The sequence below is a fragment of the Mus caroli genome, unplaced genomic scaffold (genome assembly GCF_978045245.1).
Source record: "Mus caroli unplaced genomic scaffold, Mus_caroli_1 scaffold_12, whole genome shotgun sequence".
Classification (NCBI taxonomy): Eukaryota; Metazoa; Chordata; class Mammalia; order Rodentia; family Muridae; genus Mus; species Mus caroli.
The window spans coordinates 59,245,153-59,252,523 of record NW_028227267.1 but is presented as its reverse complement, the minus strand read 5'-3'; positions in this window follow the sequence as shown (position 1 = coordinate 59,252,523).

Below are 7,371 nucleotides of genomic sequence, written 5' to 3'. Positions count from 1 at the left end.
GCTGCTTACAGGAAACTCATCTCAGAGAAAAAGATAGACACTACCTCAGAACGAAAGGCTGGAAAACAATTTTCCAAGCAAATGGTATGAAGAAACAAGCTGGAGTAGCCATTCTAATATCTGATAAAATTGACTTCCAACCCAAAGTCATCAAAAAAGACAGGGAGGGGCACTTCATACTCATCAAAGGTAAAATCCTCCAAGAGGAACTATCAATTCTGAATATCTATGCTCCAAATAAAAAGGCAGCCACATTCATTAAAGAAACTTTAATAAATCTCAAAGCACACATTGCACCTCATACAATAATAGTGGGAGACGTCAACACATCACTTTCACCAATGGACAGATCATGGAAACAGAAACTAAACAGGGACACAGTGAAACTAACAGAAGTTATGAATCAACTGGATCTGGCAGATATCTACAGAACATTCTATCCTAAAACAAAAGGATATACCTTCTTCTCAGCACCTCATGGTACCTTCTCCAAAATTGACCACATAATTGGTCACAAAACAGGCCTCAACAGATACAAAAATATTGAAATTGTCCCATGCATCCTATCAGATCACCATGGACTAAGGCTGATCTTCAATAACAAAATAAATAATAGAAAGCCAACATTCACGTGGAAACTGAACAACACTCTTCTCAATGATACCTTGGTCAAGGAAGGAATAAAGAAAGAAATTAAGGACTTTTTAGAGTTCAATGAAAATGAAGCCACAACATACCCAAACTTATGGGACTCAATGAAAGCATTTCTAAGAGGAAAACTCATAGCTCTGAGTGCCTCCAAAAAGAAACTAGAGAGAGCACACATTAGCAGCTTGACAACACACCTAAAAGTGCTAGAACAAAAGGAAGCAAATTCACCCAAGAGGAGTAGACGGCAGGAAATAATCAAACTCAGGGGCGAAATCAACCAAGTGGAAACAAGAACTATTCAAAGAATCAACCAATCAAGGAGCTGGTTCTTTGAGAAAATCAACAAGATAGATAAACCCTTAGCCAGATTCACTAGAGGGCACAGGGAAAGCATTCTAATTAACAAAATCAGAAATGAAAAAGGAGACATAACAACAGATCCTGAAGATATCCAAAACACCATCAGATCCTTCTACAAAAAGCTATACTCAACAAAACTGGAGAACCTGGATGAAATGGAGAAGTTTCTAGACAGATACCAGGTACCAAAGTTGAATCAAGATCAGATTAATGATCTAAACAGCCCTATATCCCCCAAAGAAATAGAAGCAGTCATTAATAGTTTCCCAACCAAAAAAAGCCCAGGACCAGATGGGTTTAGTGCAGAGTTCTATCAGACCTTCAAAGAAGATCTAATCCTAGTTCTTCACAAACTATTCCACAAAATAGAAACAGAAGGTACTCTACCCAACTCATTCTATGAAGCCACAATTACTCTGATACCTAAACCACAAAAAGACCCAACAAAGATAGAAAACTTCAGACCAATATCCCTTATGAATATTGATGCAAAAATCCTCAATAAAGTTCTTGCTAACCGAATCCAAGAACACATCAAAACAATCATCCATCCTGACCAAGCAGGTTTCATCCCAGGGATGCAGGGATGGTTCAATATATGGAAATCCATCAACGTAATCCAGTATATAAACAAACTCAAAGACAAAAACCACATGATCATCTCGTTAGATGCGGAAAAAGCATTTGACAAGATCCAACACCCATTCATGATAAAAGTCTTGGAAAGATCAGGAATTCAAGGCCCATACCTAAACATGACAAAAACAATCTACAGCAAACCAGTAGCCAACATCAAAGTAAATGGTGAGAAGCTTGAAGCAATCCCTCTAAAATCAGGGACTAGACAAGGCTGTCCACTTTCTCCATACCTATTCAACATCGTACTTGAAGTCCTAGCCAGAGCAATTCGACAAGAAAAGGAGATCAAAGGGATACAAATTGGAAAAGATGAAGTCAAAATATCACTTTTTGCAGATGATATGATAGTATATATAAGTGATCCTAAAAATTCCACCAGAGAACTCCTAAACCTGATAAACAGCTTCGGTGAAGTAGCTGGATATAAAATTAACTCAAACAAATCAATGGCCTTTCTCTACACAAAGAATAAACAGGCTGAGAAAGAAATCAGGGAAACAACACCCTTCTCAATAGTCACAAATAATATAAAATATCTTGGTGTGACTCTAACTAAGGAAGTGAAAGATCTGTATAATAAAAACTTCAAGTCTCTGAAGAAAGAAATTATAGAAGATCTCAGAAGATGGAAAGATCTCCCATGCTCATGGATTGGCAGGATCAACATTGTAAAAATGGCTATCTTGCCAAAAGCAATCTACAGATTCAATGCAATCCCCATCAAAATTCCAACTCAATTCTTCAACGAATTAGAAAGTGCAATCTGCAAATTCATCTGGAATAACAAAAAACCTAGGATAGCAAAAACTCTTCTCAAGGAGAAAAGAAGGAATCACCATGCCGGACCTAAAGCTTTACTACAGAGCAATTGTGATAAAAACTGCATGGTACTGGTATAGGGACAGACAAGTAGACCAATGGAATAGAATTGTAGACCCAGAAATGAACCCACACACCTACGGTCACTTGATCTTCGACAAGGGAGCTAAAACCATCCAGTGGAAGAAAGACAGCATTTTCAACAAATGGTGCTGGCACAACTGGTTGTTATCATGTAGAAGAATGCGAATTGATCCATTCCTATATCCTTGTACCAAGGTCAAATCTAAGTGGATCAAGGAACTTGACATAAAATTAGAGACACTGAAACTTATAGAGGAGAAAGTGGGGAAAAGCCTTGAAGATATGGGCACAGGGGAAAATTTCCTGAATAGAACAGCAATGGCTTGTGCTGTAAGATCGAAAATCGACAAATGGGACCTCATGAAACTGCAAAGCTTCTGCAAGGCAAAAGACACCGTCAATAAGACAAAAAGGCCACCAAGAGATTGGGAAAGGATCTTTACCTATCCTAAACCAGATAGGGGACTAATATCCAATATATATAAAGAACTCAAGAAGGTGGACTCCAGAAAATCAAATAACCCCATTAAAAATGGGGCTCAGAACTGAACAAAGAATTCTCACCTGAGGAATACCGAATGGCAGAGAAGCACCTGAAAAAATGTTCAGCATCCTTAATCATCAGGGAAATGCAAATCAAAACAACCCTGAGATTCCACCTCACACCAGTCAGAATGGCTAAGATCAAAAATTCAGGTGACAGCAGATGCTGGCAAGGATGTGGAGAAAGAGGAACACTCCTCCATTGTTGGTGGGATTGCAAGCTTGTACAACCACTCTGGAAATCAGTCTTGCGGTTCCTCAGAAAATTGGACATAGTACTACCAGAGGATCCAGCAATACCTCTCCTGGGCATATATCCAGAAGATGTCCCAACCGGTAAGAAGGACACATGCTCCACAATGTTCATAGTAGCTTTATTTATAATAGCCAGAAGCTGGAAAGAACCCAGATGCCCCTCAACAGAGGAATGGATACAGAAATTATGGTACATTTACACAATGGAGTACTACTCAGCTATTAAAAAGAATGAATTTATGAAATTCCTAGCCAAATGGATGGACCTGGAGGGCATCATCTTGAGTGAGGTAACACAATCACAAAGAAACTCACACAATATGTATTCACTGATAAGTGGATATTAGCCCAAAATTTAGGATACCCAAGATACAAGATACAATTTGCTAAACACATGAAACTCAAGAAGAATGAAGACCAAAGTGTGGACACTATGCCCCTTCTTAGAATTGGGAACAAAACACCCATGGAAGGAGTTACACAGACAATGTTTGGAGCTGTGATGAAAGGATGGACCATCTAGAGACTGCCATATCCAGGGATCCATCCCATAATCAGCTTCCAAACGCTGACACCATTGCATACACTAGCAAGATTTTGCTGAAAGGACCCAGATATAGCTGTCTCTTGTGAGACTATGCCGGGGCCTATCAAACACAGAAGTGGATGCTCACAGTCAGCTATTGGATGGATTACAGGGCTCCCAATGGAGAAGCTAGAGAAAGTACCCAAGGAGTTAAAGGGATCTGCAACCCTATAGGGGGAACAACATGATGAACTAACCAGTACCCCGGAGCTCTTGTCTCTAGCTGCATATGTATGGAAAGATGGCCTAGTCGGCCATCACTGGAAAGAGAGGCCCATTGGACTTGCAAACTTTATATGCCCCAATTCAGGGGAATGCCAGGGCCAAAAGAATGGGAATGGGTGGGTAGGGAAGGAGGGGGGTATGGGGGACTTTGGGGATAGCATTGGAAATGTAATTGAGGAAAATATGTAATAAAAAAAAATAAAGTTGACAGGAAGGGGGTGACCTGGCTGCTGTATTAGATGTCTTTATCTTTGCATCAGTGAACATCTTTTATTGATTCCTTCTTCAAAGTTTAAAGCTATCGTCACAGGTGTTGGCCTGTTCCTTGTTACCCTGTCTTTTATGTGTTGTCTTTTATTTACTGTTGAGAAGAGGTTTGTTTGTTTGTTTATCTGTGCAGGTGAGTCGAGCATGGGGACATTTTGATTCTCCTCACTGTTTTTTGGATGGTGGTTATGTGACCTAACTCTGAATGAGGAATATCTGATGATCTAGCTGGGTGTTTCGAAGATTAGAAATATTGTGTGAGTCACTAAGAATGAATTTGGGGGGCTGAAGAGATGGCTCAGTGGTTAAGAACACTGACTGCTCTTTCAGAGGTCCTGAGTTCAATTCCCAGCAACCACATGGTGGCTCACAACCATCTGTAATGGGACCTGACGCCCTCTTCTGGTGTATCTGAAGACAGTGTCAGGGTACTCATATAAATAAATAATTCTAAAAAAAAAATTAACAAAGAAATGGATTCGACTTAGATGTCCATTGAATGAATGAATAACGAAAATGTGATTCACACACAAAGGAAAATGAAATTAGCAGGAAAAAAAGGATGAAACTGGAATGCATTACTCTGAGTACGGTAACCGAGAAGACAAATGCTATCCAGGCAGTGGTGGCGCACACCTTTAATTCTAGCACTTAGGAGGCAGAGGCAGGCAGATTACTGAGTTTGAAACCAGCCTGGTCTACAGAGTGAGATCTAGGACAACCAGGGCTACACAGAGAAACCCTGTCTCGAAAAAGCAAAAACAAAACAAAACAAAACAAAACAAAAAAACAAAGGAGAAGGAGGAGGAGGAGGAGGGAGAGAAGGAAGAGAAGGAGAAGGGGAAGGAGAAGGAGAAGGAGAAGGAGAAGGAGAAGGGGAAGGGGAAGGGGAAGGGGAAGGGGAAGGAGAAGGAGAAGGAGAAGGAGAAGGAGAAGGAGAAGGAGAAGGAGAAGGAGAAGGAGAAGGAGAAGGAGAAGGAGAAGGAGAAGGAGAAGGAGAAGGAGGAGAAGGAGAAGACAAATGCTACATATTCTCCCTCATATGTGGGTGTGGGTCCTGGCTTTGAAGGATTTATGTATTTAATTTGGAAGTATCTGTAGAGCCCAGGAGGCTAGAAAGGGCCATAAGAGGGAGAAGGAAGGAGGCTTTAAAGGGAGATGGGGGTGTGGGGCTCTGGAATTGTGGGGTGGTGGGAGTAGACCAATGATGGTGGTGGTGGTGATGGTGGGCAGGAATACTGGGAATTAAAGACTTAAGCAGGAACTGTGGCAAGGGAAAGAGGAGAGAAGATGGGGAGCAGTGGCTACGGTGGAATCAGAAGAAGGATTGAAGACGCTCAAGAGGAGGGCGACCCCATGGGAAGACCAGCAGTCTCAACTAACCCAGATCCTAGGGAGCTCCCAGAGACCGAGCCACCAACCAGGCAGCATTCACGGGTTGGTCTGAGGCCCCCTGCACATATATAGCAGAGAACTGCCTGGTCTGGCCTCAGTAAGAGAAGATGTGTCTAATCCTCAAGAGACTTGAGGCCCCAGGAAAGGAGAAGCCTGTTGTGGGGGAGCACCCTCTCGAAGGCAAGGGGGAGGAGTGGGATGAGGAACTGGGGGAGGGGGGATGAGGATGGGGCAACAGCCGGAATGTAAATAAATAAAATAATTTTTAAAAAGATTGTGGAAATCCCCTGTGAAAGTCCACTACTTTAAGGAAATTAAAAGGAATATAGAGACTCCCTCAAGCTCTCTCCGTCACCAGCTTACTTGTGGTCTGTTATGTAGTTATCATTTTTCATGGTCAGCTAGAGTTTGGCAAGTACCTCTTTTCTTCTGTTTTCTTTTCTTCTTTCCTTTATTTCTTTTTTAAAGAATTATTTGTTTATTTTTATGTATATGAACACACCGTCACTGTCTTCAGACACACTAGTGGAGGGTGTCAGATCCCATTACAGATGGTTGTGAACCACCATGTAGTTGCTGGGAATTGAACTCAGGACCTCTGGAACTGCTGAGCCATCTCTCCAGCCCCGATAAGTACATTTCCTAATGTCACTCAATAAAGAGTGACAAGGAATTGAGCTCCCAGATAGATGGCTTCCAAGTCTACATTCATGTACAATTAAAAAAAAAAAATGCTCAAATCAAGACATTACTGTTGTTAAGGGTCTTCATTACCATATGCAGCCAGAAACGGATTTTGTCCTCACAACCTGTATTGGTAAGCGCCCCACCCTATTCCTTTCCTCCCCCAAGCTGCAGTGTAAAAGTCTGGTTCCCTCTGTTGCTCTGAGTATTCAAGTTCACACTTTTTCAGCTTACAAACTTTCCCTGGGATGCGGCAAGAAGGCTGAAAGCCTGCGCCTGCGCCCCCTGGTGGTGGAAGCAAAAACTAGGGGTTGGCCTTCCTACCCTTGTGGTTTTCCTTTGTAGAAGCCTCCCATGTTGAGGGAACTCCAGAGCTTTCAAAAGCTCGCACCATTGGGGCGATTGCACTGAAATCTGATCTGTGTGGTTTTTTGTTTGTTTGTTTGTTTGTTTGGTTTTTTTGTTTGTTTGTTTGTTTTAGTCCTACCCAAGCTGGTACGTGTCCATTTTCTCAAACAATGAAGATCGAAAAGGGTGGAACAACTCTAATTGTTGTCTATCACCAGAAAGTCCAAGTTTCTTCGTCTCACCGGTTTTCAGCCAGATGGTGTGTGTGTAGTGGTGGTGGTGGTGGTGGTGGTGGTGGTGGTGGTGGTGGTGATGGTGGTTGTGTGTGTGTGTGCGTGCGCGCGCGTGTGTGTTTACACATGCAGATACGTGCTGATGCATGCATCAGAGGCTCTTTCCTTCTACCATGTGGCAACATCAAGCCCAGTCAGGTTTGGTAGCAAGTGCCTTTACCCACTGAATCATACTGCTAGTCTTTCTCCCAATTCCTTTTAATTGTACAGTTCAGAGCTACA